Source organism: Amborella trichopoda, chromosome 3 (genome assembly GCF_054954075.1).
Source record: "Amborella trichopoda isolate Santa Cruz 75 chromosome 3, AtrichopodaSantaCruz75HAP2 v2.0, whole genome shotgun sequence".
NCBI lineage: Eukaryota > Viridiplantae > Streptophyta > Magnoliopsida > Amborellales > Amborellaceae > Amborella > Amborella trichopoda.
This window is the reverse complement of record NC_142338.1, coordinates 36415813-36431985: the sequence shown is the minus strand read 5'-3', so window position 1 is coordinate 36431985 and position 16173 is coordinate 36415813. Positions and strand designations below refer to the sequence as shown.

The 16173-nt window shown below is 37.3% G+C and overlaps 1 pseudogene across 1 annotated transcript in view; it reads left to right on the top strand.

Annotated features, from left to right (window-relative positions):
• LOC18422502 (26S proteasome regulatory subunit 6A homolog) overlaps nucleotides 1-15656 on the top strand; it is a 37411-nt pseudogene extending 21755 nt beyond the window's left edge. Inside the window, exons 8-12 of the transcript XR_016050991.1 lie at nucleotides 10088-10160; nucleotides 10435-10524; nucleotides 13818-13929; nucleotides 14734-14874; nucleotides 15123-15656. The product of XR_016050991.1 is annotated as a 26S proteasome regulatory subunit 6A homolog (transcript). The remainder of the gene's footprint in view (nucleotides 1-10087; nucleotides 10161-10434; nucleotides 10525-13817; nucleotides 13930-14733; nucleotides 14875-15122) is intronic.
• The last annotated feature ends 517 nt before the right edge of the window (nucleotides 15657-16173 follow it).

The following is a 16173-nucleotide window of genomic DNA, read 5'->3' as shown; positions in this document are numbered from 1 at the left end:
AGGAATGGTCACAAGTTGTTGTGGTACAGCCTCACAAAAGGTTAAAATATCCTTGGGTATGCTGAAGGTAGGAGATGGACGGTCCCCACCTACTTGCTTTAAAACCTTGAAGCCAGTTATGGTGTACCAAGAGAAATCGATTTCCAAAAATTTCACCCGTAATAACAAATAAGAAAGGTGATAAAAGGTCTCTTGGGCAGAGGCATTTAGAGGCTGTGAAGAATCCTTTAGGGGACCATTGATAAGCATCGAGAACCATGAAGAGAAATGTGACCTCAAATGTAAGTTCTCCTCTCCTCTCTCTCTCTCTATAGATATATATATATATATATATATATATATATATATATATATATATATATATATATATATATATATATATATCTATCTATCTATCTATCTATCTATCTATCTGCAATCATACTGCGCAGGGTGCCTTGGAGCTGCCTAGGCAACTAGTGGGTGCCTAGGGCCCCCTTGTCAGTGCGAGTGTTGAGGTCCTCTACGCTCTGAAAGGAAGACAGAAAAGGCCATAATATTTTAGGAATGACGATAATGAACCTAAAATTTATGAGGAATGATCTCAAGTCTCTTTTCAAGCTGGAGAATGGTGCTAGTTATCCCATGATCCTGATTTGGGAATTGTTTTTTATTTTTAGAGGCTATGAGAATTGATTTAAAGGATAAATTAACGTGAATAAGAAGAGGGACCTTGAGAGTGAATGCAGTGGCATAAAGTTCCACATTCTGATGCTATTTTTAAATTTTACTTGTTAGCTGGATTATCTGCAACTGCATTTGCCTCTTTGTTAATATCCCTTGGTCACTAATGACGTAATACAAAGAATTTGGTCAAATTGGGGAGCTTTCTTTTTTGCCATCTTTTAACATCAAGTGAGACATCCTAGATGACTGTAAGATCCTTAAAACACTGTGTTCAGGATATTAACGACCCTCTAGAACTTATTTAACTTCAGCCAAGTGGCTTTTCCAATGTCCAGGACAGCCATGTTACACTTTCGGATATTTCTTTCCAGCATTCCTTGCCGGGGAAAACCTTCCATTCCACTTGGGAAAGGGGTCAAGTACTGTGGTTGTGGATAATACGAATCCATGAGTCTAGATCTGCTGTCTGACATTTTCCCTTTCAGGTCTATATTGGGCTCAGGTAAGGCATCTCATCAAAGGGTATCCCTGAAGCAATAATATCATGAGATCTGTTTTCTCACTGCCACAAATGGTAGCCAGGAAAGCTGATCCATAGTTGTTGGAGGCAGGAGCCGGAGCAGTTCGGGGAAGGTCAAACCGCCATAGGGTGGAAGCTCCCCAGGGTTAGGATCCACGTCTATACATTCAACAAATTAAGCAGCTAGATCCTAGGATACCTGGGAGCGAGATTCCATGTCCCTAGGATTGAGGTTTTGACTTGGAGGAATCTAAGCTCCACTATGCATAAAACAAAATTAATTAATAGTTTATGCAAAATTAGAATGAGCCATTGCCCTCTCAATCAACTATTTTAGACCTTAGTTTATTACCAATGCCATAGTTGTAATACTCTAATTTACTAGAATAACACAGTTTAATAATATCATAAATTGGCTTGCTATGATAGTAAACTGTAGCTTTTAATACCATAATTCTACTATACCTTGATGTGATGTGCACCATTGTTTAATATATTTCAAAGAAATAAATTTATAATACCATGGAGAGGACCAGTAGTGCAATTAGTAGTATAGCTCCTCTCCTTGGAGGGACCTACAAGCATGTAGACCGAGATCCCATTTTATAGAGAGCGAGATTCCTATTTTTCTAAACCTAGTTCCCTCTAAGATCCCTTAGCGGAACCGCGGGATCGGGTTCCTAAGGTGGGACCATAGCCTTACCCCCAAGGTTCCGCATCTATGAGCTGATCACTAAAGAACTATGCATTTTACATTCCTACTTGTACCTCTTCAAACCCACATACACACTGGAAAGAGTTGATTATGACCCTATTCAGATCAAGTGATTTCATTGTATTGGAATGGACCTTCTGATGCTGCAATAAAGATATGTCATTTGCTTCGCATTTTTAAAACATGATATTCCAATAATTCAAGCAATCATTCCTGTGAATGAAGTGGTATCCTTTCATATGTTTTATCCTTACCTTAATATCATATGTAGGACGCTAATTACTATAGTAAATGCATTTTAGGGTCAGCATGCTTCTTTTTAGTGGTAACTAATATTTAAGTAATAGTCATCATTTAAGCATCAAATGATGTATAAAAGCTTGCCAATTTGATTCAGGAATCAGTCGAGTCAATTTGACTCAGCTACCCTGCAAATCTTGACGATTCTTACAAGACTTGGCTGTCTCATTGTTCCTTTTTATTTATATATTTATTTATTTATTTATGAGACAACTGAGTTGATCAGACTTGGCTCGAGACTTGTACAAGCCAAGCTGAGTCTAAGTTCAAAAGCATTTAGATCAAGTTCCACAAAATGCAGGTGTATAAAGGAAAAGTTTAAATTCGGTCCTATTCAAATGTGGCCCGTTTCCATAAGTCCAATATCCACATTGGAGATGGATTTAGTATTTGAAAAATCCTTGGAATTTTGCTTTAGATCCATGATCTTGAAGCTAAAAATGATCTGTTGATCTGCGAAGAATTGAAATCAATGATGATGACTTGCCCAATTTTTTTTTTTAAATCTCTATTTTCAAGGTTCAAAATCCTTTTTTTTTTTTCGGATTCATGATCACGGTGGTCAAGCTTTTCAACTTGTGAAACTTTAGGTCTAAAATCCATCTCCAAAATGGATTTCTGAAGGAGACTGCATGTGAATTGGTGTGTTGACTGAAGACCAAGATTCCAAAACCCCGTCCAAACACATTGGCAATGAATTAAAGAAAATGAAATAAAAATTCAAAACAAATAATTATTGAAATGATAAAGAGCAAATAAAAGGAAACTCTTAGATCTCACAAGGAGACTATTACAAAGGTGAGACTGCCTAATCCTAAGTGAAAGGAAATAGAAAGCCACCTGCCCTGTAATGGTGGTTGTAGTATGTATACGGGGCTGTTTAGGTGGCCCTATATATAGCGTGTAGTGATGGTTATAGTTTATACTGTAGTCATGACTAAAGGGTTTGGTTGTAAATGGTGATTTCGTTTTTTGTAGTACATGATTGAAATATAACCTGTAGATAACCTAGCCAAGAAAATATTATTTATATATAAATAGGAACAAAGTGCAGCTTTGGTGTATGATTAATAAACAAAAGCAATATATTGATTTTGTTATTTTCCTTTGTTATGTTTTGTCAACGGATTGATATCATCATTATCATAGCCTTTCCCAACTATTTGAGTTCGCCTACATGAATCCTGGTCTGTCATTCTGTTTTAGCCGGGGTCATACTCTCAGTGAGGCCATAAGTCCCCAAAATTTTTCTCACTACTTCCAACCATGTCTTTTTGGGCATACCCCTTGTCCTTTTTGAGCCTTCTACTTGAACCAACTCGCACCTCCTAATAGGTACTGTACTGGGTCTGTACTGCACATGGCCAGCCCACCTAAGTCTATTTTATCTCATCTTATCACCTAAGATACCTAAGTTCTCTCAAATGTATTCATTTCGAATTCTATTTTTTCCTATCTTGCCACTCATCCATCTCAGCATCCTTACCTCAGCTACACTAATCTTATGGGTGTGTTGTTTCTTGATTGCCCAACATTCTGCCCCTTAAAGCAATGCTGATCTCACAACTGTCCTATAGATCTTCCCCTTCAGCTTCATTGGTATGCGACTATCATATAAAATTCCGATTGCACATTTCCACTTCGCCCACTCAACTCTAATTCTATGTGCAACATCTTCCTCATTCTCTTCATTTTCTTAGATTATCGACCCAAGATATCAAAAATGCACTCTCTTTGGTATTTCCGTCAATCTGAACTATTTCTTAGTCTCTACTCCTATTATTACTAAACTTGCATTCTATATACTTTGTTTTAGTTCGGCTAGTTTTAAAACCTTTAGATTCTAAACCATCCCTCCAAAGTTATAACTTTGTGTTGACGCCGTTGCGGGTCTCATCGATCAAAACTATGTTGTCTGTGAACAACGTAGACCACGGTACCTCATCTTCTAGTTGCATTGTTAAGTTGTCCATAACTAAGACAAAAAGGTTTGGGTTCAGTGCTGACCCCTAATGTGAACCTATTGTCACTAAAAACCCACTCGTCTCTCCACTAGTTGTTTGCACAATAGTTAAGGTCCCCTCATAGATATAGTATCTGCGGACTCCTTTGTTTTTCAACACCCACTAAATTAAATCTCGAGATACTGTATCATAAGCTTTCTCTAGATTAATAAAGACCATATGCAGCTCTTTTCCCTTCGCCCCTAAACTTCTCAATTAGTTTCCCTAAGTAGGAAAATAGCATCAATTGTTGACCTCCCTGGCATAAAATCAAATTGGTTTATTAATACACTCATTTCATGCCTTAGTCGATTCTAAATCACTCTCTCCCACAACATCATAGTGTAGCTCATATGTTTGATCTCTTGATAGTTCGCACAATTCTGTATTATCTCATTTGTTCTTGTAAATAGGTACTATTGTACTTTTCCTCCATTCATCTAGCATTTTTTTTTTTCTCAACATCTTGTTAAACAACTTGGTTAGCCAATCAATGTGTATCTCCCCCATGTACTTCCAAACCTCTATCAGGATACAATCTGGTCATAAACTCTTTTCTATTTTCATCCTCTTCAAAGCTTTTTTCACGTATGATATCCTAATCCAACGAATGTATCTATGACCTCCGGCCTCGTTTATGCAAATGTTTTCTTCTAACCCTGTGTTCCCATTGTATTCGTCATTTATAATTTTTGAAAATAAACTCTCCGGCTTTCGTTCTCTTCTTCCTTCACCAAGACCCTTTTCTCCTCATTCTTAATGCATTTAATTTGGTTTAGATCCCTACACTTTTTCTTTCACATTTGTGCTAATTTGAAGACAGCTTTTTCACCTTTTCTTGTTCCTAGTTTATTGTATAGATTATCATATACTATAAGTTTAGCCTTACTTACTATTTGTTTTGCTTTTTTCTTACATTTTTATATCTTTCAAGTTTTGATCTTTGTTATTATATTGCCAAGTTTTATAACATGATTGTTTTTCATTCATGGTCTTTTGAACCTCATTGCTCCACCACCAAGTTTTCTTATCGGAATTTCCTTTCCCTCTAGTTTCTCCTAAATTTTTTTTTGCCTCGTTCTTATTACAATCAGCCATCTCATTCTACATAGCCTTGACCTCTTGTTCAGAGTTTCATTTTCCTTCTTTAAGTAATTTATCCCTAATTAAGTCTATTTATTAATTTTTTTTAAATTCCATCACCCAATTCTTGGACCTATTAATTTCACCCCTTCTCTTCCATCTCTTTATACAGACGTTCATTACCACGAGCCTATCTTGCGTAGTCAAACTCTCTCCTAGGATAACCGTTCAGTCGGTACATGATGGTCGATCTACCTTCTTAACTAGGAAGAAGTCTATATGGCTTTTATGTAATCCACTTTTATAGGTTATTAGATCTTCTCGTTTCAATTAATTATTTGCTATTGTTAGGTTGTAAGCCATAGCAAAATCTAGAATAGCCTCACCCACCTCATTTCTTTCACCAAACCCATATCCCCCATGTACCCCTTCATACCTCTACTATCCTTCCCGACATGACTATTAAAGTCCCCTCCTAAAAAGGTCCTCTCTCCATTTGGTATGTCTTGGACCAGTCCATATATGTCCTCCCAGAATAGTCTTAATTTATCCTCTAGTCGTACTTGTGGTTCATAAGCACCAATTACGTTAGTTATCTCTTTTCCTAATACAAGTTCAATTAATAGGAGACTATCACCTATTCTCGTGACATTAACTACTTTTAAAATCTTTGTCTATTGTTATGCGTATGCCATTTTTATTGTTATCTTTTCCTGTATACCAAAGTTTATACCCATCTATTTCTTTAGCTTTTCTCCTTTCCACTTAGTTTCCTGTAGACAAGTTATGTTTACTTTCTTTTGTCTCATTCCATCTACTAATCCATACTTTATGTGGCTAAATGAATCCTTTTCTCTTGGACTAGCTTCTTTATCCGTGCTCGTCCAAGTGTTGCAGGAACCCTTGCTCATACTCCACTGCAACTAGGCGGCGCTTCGACGTTTCGCTTCTGGGAAATGCCTTAGCTAACCCTAGCTAATTTCTCACTGTACTCGGTTTCGATACATTATGCCTCTTATGGGGAATGCCGTAGTATTAGCCAATAACGTAGATCAAGGATTCATGGAAAGTTTTCACAAAGTTTTACATTGGTTGCCTATCTAATACAATGCACGTCCTTTACCCGGGCTTGGGATGGGTTAAGGGAAAGTTTAAAGTCCTCACCCTTCTTAAACCATGTCAGATTTGTTTTCATGCTTAATTGAAGGGCGGAGTTTGATCATTGCCTTTCCTATTAAGAAATTCTCCTTCTTCCTATGGTGCTACCTTTGACCTTAGGACCTATTCTGCTGTTATTCTGTTGGTGAAAACTTACTGGAATAACCTACAGAACCTCTGCAAAACCCACATTTCTCAAATAGGGAATTGATGAGGAACTGCTATGAGCTTCTATTTTCAGTCTAATGGTCAGTCAGCTATGTGCTTTTCAGAACCAAGTCAAAAACGATGAGTTGTTTTACTCTTTCATTTCTAAGTAGCTCTGACTTTCCATAAGAACTTCTCTATTGATATTTTTAAGTAGCTCTTGACTTTCCATAAGAACTTCTCCATGATTGGTGAGTAAATAGACCATCCAGTATATTCCCATTGTGGGTGTGATATTGTTTTGCTTGTTTTGGTCATAAATGCCTGTTGGCATTTGAGAATTCATGCCTTGGTCTCAAGTTATTTTGTTGCTCATTGTTTTTGAAAAGCTCTAGTTTGCATTTATATTCTTACGAAAAGTAAATCCATAAATTGTTTCATTATGATTAACTCATAAGTCCCTGTTTATTTAACATTTTATTGCTTGTATTAACTATTTTTTTCTGTCTGGGTCTGAGACCAGTGAACCATTGTGGCAGAAGCCTTCTTTTGCATTAAAAGAACTCCTGTTCTTACATTCCCACTCCTCTCAATAGGCGCTTCTCTGACACAGCTTACAATGCAGCGACCATTGTGGCAGAAGGAGGCTTCATTGCATTAAACCAACTCCTAATGTATCTTTTTGGGGATTGCTCCTATACTTGATGATTCCATTGTTCTTTAATTCCCACTCCTTTAAATAAGTGCTTCTCTGGTGAAGCTTACCAATGCCGCTGACACTGTGGCACATTGAGGCTTCTCAGCAGCAAACCAATTCCTAAGTGAATGCCGCACTTCACTGTGGCAGATTGAGAATAGTTTGTTGTCTAAAAGCACCACAATAAGAGCATCTTGGGTGCTGCTACCACATTGCGCCTGCTGAAACAACCTAAATTTAAAGGGCTGATGTAAATAAGCATAAAAATCACTCCGTGCTCACTAGTACATTGTGAAGTAGACGACATTCAATTTCCCCAATCATCCTAATGAGCTCATAGCTCGACTTTCTTTTATTTGCATCCATTTTGAAATGAGTACGGCGCTTATACACTTGGTCTGGAAAGTTGCAGCATGAGTTTCTGTATCTCTTCTCTAGCAGCGACTAAGACTCAATCATGCTATACTCCAGAATTCCTTCCAAATTCAGTTACCATACGAGCTTTGTCTGAACATTTCTCCAGGTGCGCTCCTTATAAAAAGTAGTTAAATGTTGAACAGTGTACTTGATGTTCTGGCTAGAACAATGCAGCATGAATCCAATGGTATTCTTCAACTCAAGCAACACACAGAAATCTCTGTGAATTTGAAAAAGGGCTTTGTCTGAAGGCTTCTGATCATAAGATGATATTGGTATGGTTTAGGTTCTGTTTGCTACGTTTTTGGCAAAGTACCTCGTTTGGAAAAAGCCAATAGTTGTGGAACCATCTTGTCTTTATATTAAAGAGGGCTCGAGACCCACTTCCAAAAATAATGTAGAACATGGCTTTTCAGCAGGATTTGCCATGATGTGTTGATATTGTTTTGGGGTCTCTAAGCCCTTGGCATTGACTTCTCTACTCTCGGAATGCTCTTTTGAAGTGTCCCAATTTCCAAACGCCCTGTTAGTATATCATCAAGCTAAAGATATTGTGGTCCAACTTTGGTTGAGCTATTGTAGTCTGAGTGTTTTCCAACTTTTTCTGGAGGTTATTCTTTTTCTGAGCAAAGTGCATCATCAGGAAACAACATTAGTTTTTCTTTTAATTTTTGCTTCATCTTTGAATAGTTTTTGGTGTTTATATCCATACTAGAGGATCTTCCATTAGAGCTTTTTTTTAAAAAAAAAAGATTAAAAAATTTTGTTTTAACCAGTGTTCAAAAACGGATCGGGCCGACTAGTCTGTCCTGGCTTGATCTGATTAGTCGGACTGATTCCGACTAAATCGGCCGATTAGTGCCCCGTTTTTTCTTGAAAAAATGTAATTTCGGTAAAAAAATCCCAAAAACTCCAAAAAAAAGGTAAAAATATTGAAAATTTCCATTTATTGTTTATTTATACTGTCACGTGCAAAAAGAAATACAAAAAAATGTTATGGGCATAATTGGATTTCGGAAAAATATTCTAGGTACCTGAAATTTTTTCAAAAAAACATATTTGCCCTTTGAATGTATCTGGCAAGTTATACTTATGATCAAATCTGTGCAGTTATCCAGACAATTAAAATGAATAAAACTACATGTGTGTGGCATGTTCTCTTGTACTCGCAAAAGCTACCCCTCTCGTAGGGTCCTTGTAGCATGTGTGCTTCTCTCACTCTCATACATACAAGTGTGATTTTTGTACACGATTGTTAAAAATGGATAAAATCACATGATTGTTACCTTCATAATATTAACATCTTAAAAATAGATTATATGATTTGTTACCACAGGATTTCTACAATTATGCTTCGATTTTTATGTACAACTCAATCTTAAAAATAGGATTATAGTTTTTATGTACAACTCAATCTTAAAAATAGGATTATAGGTACATATGCACATTCATAATTCCAATAAATTTGACATGTGCAATTTCATTAAATCGTCGACAATATACATTATGCTCAAATCGACATAAAACTTCAGGAGTGCAAGAACATCAACTAACAGACTAAATGAATTTTGTGAAATGCATTTGTATTGTGCTTTAGTCATTTTGTGTGGAACATGTTGTAATAAATAGTCTCTCATTAATTGCATGTGCGGCTTTTTAAAGGCATCATGTTAGAGAGTAGGTGTTTCGCTTGCTTTGTAGTTCATTTACCTCGAAGAAAGAAACCCAATTATGTGACAATAATTGCTTCAGGTGCCTAAAAATATTATGGGCATAATTGGGTTTCGAAGAAAGAATATTATGGGCATAATTGAGAGCGGTGCCCACGACCTTTGTGTCTTTGACCAGGGGTGAGAGAGAGAGACGTTCAGGTTGGGGAGAGAGGGGTTGGGAGAGACAAGCTGCAGATGCTCCTTGCCCTGACCTTGCCCTAACTTTTTGTTGCTCCTTTCCCTGATTATGGGGGTCTTATAGACCCCCAAAAGTGCAAAAATCTCCATCTCAATGATGAATATTCTTCCCAAGGTCTCTTCCCAACACTGGGAAGAGAAAATGGGCAATGATAGAGCCCAAACCGATATTTATAAGAATATAGGGCAATGTTCAAACGTGACATTGGAACAGTGCACAAATCGGGCAATTTTGAAAAAATCGCCGATTAGTTCACTAATCGGCCGATTTGTACCGAGTAGTACGAATTTGTACTGATTAGTTCAAAAATTCGGCCGACATTTTTCTGAAAAAAAATTTAGAATACATCACCGTTGGAATCGGGAAAAATCGGGATTGGCCAGTGACCGATCCCAATTTAGTCGACGAATTTTTAAAAAATCGACCGATCTTTTGAACACTGGTTTTAACTAATCATGTTTCTTTGGTAGGTTGCATGTCTGTCAACATGATTTGCATTTCTCTATTGCCAAAAGTGAAACATTTCCAAATATTTATCTGAAAGTACCATGAGTAAATTCAGCAAGCCAGGGGGGGATTTGAGAAGCAGGTTCTAAGAAGCTTATGAGTTTTAAATGTGTTTGACATTAGAGTGCTTTTAGCTGGACGAGGAAAGATTTTGATGCTGCCATTGAGAGAACTTGTTTGAGGATTGGACAGATGGACTCTTAGAGCTTCTAGTTCCCTTAAAAATGTATGAATTTGGAATAGGACCCGGTGGAAAGACTTGTCTGAGAAAGAGAATTTTGATTTTTTACCATTGCATGTGACTCCACAGGGAGGAACTGGTCTCTTTCCTGTTAGAAAGGTTTGCGCAAAAGCAACTATGCATGGAAAGGTTTGCACGAAAGCAACTATGCATGGAAAGGTTTGCGCGAAAGCAACTATGCATAGGATGTTCTTTCTCGAAAAACCAATGCATAGGATGTTTTATGTTACTGATTGGCTTACGAAGATTTGGAATGGCAGTGAACCATTTGGAACGCTGTGGTCTTTTCATGCCAAGCATTTGTTTTCATTGCCAGGAAAGGGGGGATTTGTTCTTAAAGAATACAATGGGAGTTGTTTTCTTTTCTTAAATCTAATCATTCCTGTTTTTGTTAGATCCTCATCACTTAGAGCACTGAGGTTCCAGACTTTGTACCCTCTTATGCATTCTTGTTTTCTACTTGGGTAGTTTTGTAACACATAGTATTGCATAAATTATCAGGGCGGATGCTTATCATGATTCGGAGGCACAGTCTTTTAGCTAGTGACCAATTTCTTTTTTCACTTGGTTACCGGGGTTTTGGAAGTATGCCACCCATTGTATTACTTGAAAGAAAATTGTATACAGGTTACATGAGCATATGTCTCACTAGAGAGGGGCATGATGTCCCCCTCTGTTTTTTAATGCAAAGGAAAGATGGTGTTTTGACTTTCTAGACATTTTCTATGATAATCCTATCATGACTAATATTGTATTGGGTTACAATGACTTCTGCCCATATGATCATTACATAACCAGTATTAGAAAATCTTTTCCTCAATCGATGCCTTTCTATTCGAGACCACAGTTAAGTGGTGCCTTAACTTACTTAGTAATAGTTGGGCTCTTTTATTCCTCCCTTGCTTGAGATCAATGTTCGAAAATTCGACCGCCAAGATGAAAAAATTTGAAAAACGCTTAGGCACTATCTGGGCGGGATCATTATGCACCCTGTCTCTGGGCGCCTGCCTAGGCACTACTGTTTAGGGGCCCGCCTAGGCACTGCACCGCGACACTTTGTGGACGGGCAGAGAAAAATCTTTAGAGAGGGTCAAAAAAATGTAATTTCCCCCTCCCCCCTCCCCTAAAAAGGGGGAAAAGGGTTTTGGGGGGTATTATAAACCCCCAAACAGAAAACATGGCCTTTAGGGTGAGAAAAACCACGATTCTTTTGTGATTTTCGAAAGATCGATAAATTTTTTATTTTTTCGATTTCTTCCCAAAACAAAGTCAATAGTTTGTGGGTGGATTTGGCCCTTCTGGTGATTGATTTTGAGAACTTTTGGCGACCCAATAGATGACGTTAGCACCAACATCGATTTGATTTGATATTTTTAAATCATATTTGAAAGAGGGTTTTGATTTTATTTTGCTACGACATATTACGTTATGAATCATGTGTTTTTTCTTTTATTTTTTTCTTTTACAATATATTTTCATGTTTGTAGTTAAAATATTGATTTTGTTTTTGTGATGAACTGATTTTTTTCTCATTTGGATGAAGAAATTGAGCATATATCGTATTCTTTTATGAATAGTTGATTCCTTTTTTGTACAATGTGCCATGTTTTGATGTTCTGTTATTATTATTTTTACTTTATTTGATAAATAATTGATTATGTAATATCTTAATGGGTTAAGTCTTATGTGAGTGAAACTAAGGCCTTATATATTCAGTTATTCATTTAAGTCTTATTGTAAATTAATGGTTAATGACTTATTTCTTTAATTTTATGTATTTTACCGGTTAATTGATAAGGTGATTGATTCTAATTCACATTGATTGATACTCGATCAATTATTATTCATTGAGGATAATGACTTCTAGTGTATCAAGTAAGCCAACTGATCCAAGTTGGAAGCATGGAATTTGTCCAAATCCTCTTAACATGAATATGATCAAGTGCAAGTTTTGCAAAAACTGTTATAATGCCGGCATCGACAGATTGAAGAAGCATTTAGCCGGCATCAAAGGGGATGTGGCGTCATGCACTCTAGTTCCTGCAAAGGTCAGGAGAGATGCTAGGGAACTTGGAAGGGGTAAAAGCCAAGAAACATGAGGTAAGGATAACACGAGATGAACTTGTAAGGGCTGTAGATGTTCTTGGAGTTCGAAGCGAGGAAGAAGACATGTATACTGAGGTTGGTTCTTCTAGTAGGCCAAGAAGAAGAGGGCCTATGGATGCTTTCTTCCCCTGCCCTAAAACCTGAGGTATTACCACGAGAATGGGGTCAAACAACTTTAGGGACCCATTTTAAGAAGGATGAAAGAGAAAGGGTCATCTAATATGTGGGGAGGTGGATGTTCCAAGCAGGCATTTCTTTTAATGGTGCTAACTTGAGTAGCTTCTAGTTAGGGCTAGTTTGGGCTAGGGTTGAGGGCTCCAACTGCTTATGAGCTTAAAGGGCCAATACTCAGGAAAGAAGTGGAGCAAATGAATAACTACTTGAAGACCCACACTTATGTGTGGGGTTTATATGGTTGCACAGTAATGACCGATGACTGGACCCCCCAGGCCGCCCAGGACCCGCCTAGCTCTTTTTGAAACTATGGTTGTGTGGGCTGGCTGCTACTCTTAGGTGATTGTTTTTTTAATTGGATTACTGTTGGGGTTGAGCTGAATCCTTGGGGAAGGTTGTTGTTCAACCCAATGTTGGTTTGATCTTGATCTTGCTTCTCAATGCTTTCATCTCTTTGGGTGGGGCTTCTGTGCATATTGGCAAGTGAATTATCAGTGGATGGAAGGGTATATCTCTGTCTCGGTCTTGGAAGATTCTGGCCTGGGATGCATTATAGACTTTGAATGCACAAGGTTTCCAAGGGAGAATTTGTTTTATTTATTTTCTTTTGTTTAGTGGGGTTCAAATGACAAGCTTGGGTACAAGACTAGGGGTGCCCAACCATTAGGCTGGAGTCGGTAACCTAGCAACAGCAATTTTCTCAGAATTGGAAGGCTCAATTTGTTAACCTGTTCCAAATGAGCAGTGGTATCTGAGTAGCAGTAGTCTCTGGCACAAAGTGGCTTGAGCAGATTTACTGATGGAACTAGTTCACCTTATATGCAACATTTTAATTCAGTTTATCATCCAAAATTTGTATTGTTCATTATTGTGTTTGCTGAGATTTTTGAAAAAATTGTTTACCTTTGCCTGTAATCATATTTATTTTCCATTAATTTTGTTAAGAGGGAGTTATTAAGTACTTGGAGGTTGTGAACTGGTCATCATTGGTTTTGTATTGATTCATATGGCTATTCAAAGAGTGGTAACAATATAACGAAGTTCATTTTTTAGGGCCATTTGACAAGATCTTAGCATTTCTTTTTTTTAATAATATTTAGATAGAATTTATCTGGCTTATTATCTTTCTGATTTGCGCTCAACATTCCTAGGCAATGTGGATTTTTTTGTAGGTCATAGCGGCAACCAATCGAGCAGATATTGCTTCTTATGCATTCGGGACGTCTAGATCGCAAGATAGAGTTCCCTCACCCAACTGAAGAAGCAAGGGTGAAAATCTTGCAGGTGTGTGGTTATTTAGCATTAGTTTATTAGGGAAAACATCACTTTTGCCACCCAAGTTTCTGCATACCCAAAAATGTACAACCAATTTTTTGGCAAACCATAAAACTGCCACCAAAGTGCCATTTTCCTGCATAAATGCCAACTGCCACCTAATTGCACATTTTCCTGCATAAAGCTACATTTTTGGCTTTTCTAATCATTTAGTTTCTTAAATTTTCTTCCCGCTTTACAAACCCAATACAAGAATGTACTTCCCTTTCCCAAATCTTTATCTCTCACTACGCGAAATCATGAAACCCAAATCCTTCTTTCTACCCAAGCTTAGACAAAAACTTCTCTGCAAATTTCTCTCTAACCAAATGTTTTATCTCTCTCCTCAAATCAAAAAATCCTATGCTTCATGCAAACTTAAAGACATTCTCTCTCATCTCTCTTTGGAAACCATGAACTTAAAGCTCTCTTTCTCTACCGAACAGCAAACCATTGACTCCAGAGAGAGGGAGGGAGTGTTTTTGGTTGTTTGGTTTGAGAAAAGAGAGGGCTTTTTGAGGGATTATAATTTTTTTTAAAAAAATGGCATCAGTGAAAGGAAAAACTTTAGTGGCAGTTTTGGGAGAGGTAAAATATTGAGCATATTCACAAATAAAAAAAAAGAAACAAAGAAAGAAGTAAAATATTGAGGTTTTTCCTAGTTCTGTTTCTCCAAAAAAATATCAGTTTTTATCCACTAAATTATTTGTCTGGTTATGTTTGTTTCTATTTGTGGTTTGGGTAGTGGTCTTCTTAAACATTACATCGTTGCAGATACATTCGAGGAAAATGAATGTGCATCCTGATGTGAATTTTGAAGAGCTAGCACGTTTTGCTGATGATTTTAATGGGGCACAGTTGAAAACTGTTTGCTTTGAAGCTGGCATGCTAGCATTGCGACGAAACGCAACTGAGGTACTACTCTGTCATCTATGATATCCTTTATTTTATTGATGTCAGTTTTTAGATGGCCGGCAATCGGACTAGCATGCATTGCACTGCCATTTAAATTATGAAGAGGCTTGCATGACTATTTGGCTGCTGCAATTTTTTCTATGCTGTTAGCAAATACTCTAGTGTGAGAACTCAATGGTTTTTTTTTTCTTCTTGAGCCCTGAACTTTTATATGAATATCTCTTAGCGGTTGTGTAAAATTGATTCAGGTTATCCATGAAGATTTCAATGAAGGGATCATTCGAGTGCAGGCTAAGAAGGAGGCGAGCCTAAATTACTATGCATAGTGTAGATATAATGTTTTCAATGTAATGCGGAGTCTGAGAGAGCATCTTTTCTCTCCTCATTTCTTCTCAAGTCATTGTATTTGTGCTGTTGAATAAAAAATTTGAAAAATAGCCGTGTGGTCCCTATGCTGAGGGCTGTCCCCACTAAACCAAAGAAAATAAGAATTGAGGAACTCTTGTGTTCCTTTGGGCATTTGACCATGCAACTAGGTATGATAGGTGCTGGTTACAGACAATGGTTGGGCATAAAGTGAAATTTGTAATACATGATTTTCTTCAGGATGTTCACCCTTAGGCACCTGAGCCCCTGAATTACATGCATGTTTTCGATCCCCTTGCACCCCTGCACATGTACACACATATATTGTGCCTGGCCACATGAATCTATGAAAAGATTAACAGAAATTTGTATCAGTAGTGACTAATCATTGAATATAATTGATCTTTTTAATGTAATATAATTGGTCTTTTGAAAGTGTACTTTTTTTTTGGTTAAAGTTGTTTTAAAAATGTATGATGATATGGAACATACGTTCATTGATAAGATAATCTTTACTAAAGGGATTTTTTATGGTTATTAATGGTATTTCTCTATTGTAAAGACGTTTGATATGATGTTGCCCAAGCCAATTGAACCAAACAGGTCAATCGATTTGAGTGAAGAGGTGGGCTATCAGGATCACCTAGTGCAACATCTCTAATTGTTTATGAGCTTAGTTTTTTCTTTTTTGGGGAGAATTATTGTTTGAGTTTGTTAATTGTGAATACGAATGGAATGAAGCAGGGCATTCACTTGTTTGAAGGATGAGAAACAATGGGTTGGAAAAAAAACATATGAGGGTTGATGGAAGGGCTGTACGACTGTGTGCGCCTTCCTATGCTTGCTGGCTTCCATGCTTGCAGAGTCCTTTCTGCATTGTATGCACTCGCCCCCTTTTCAAAATTCAATTCAGGGTCCATTTCGTTTTCTTTT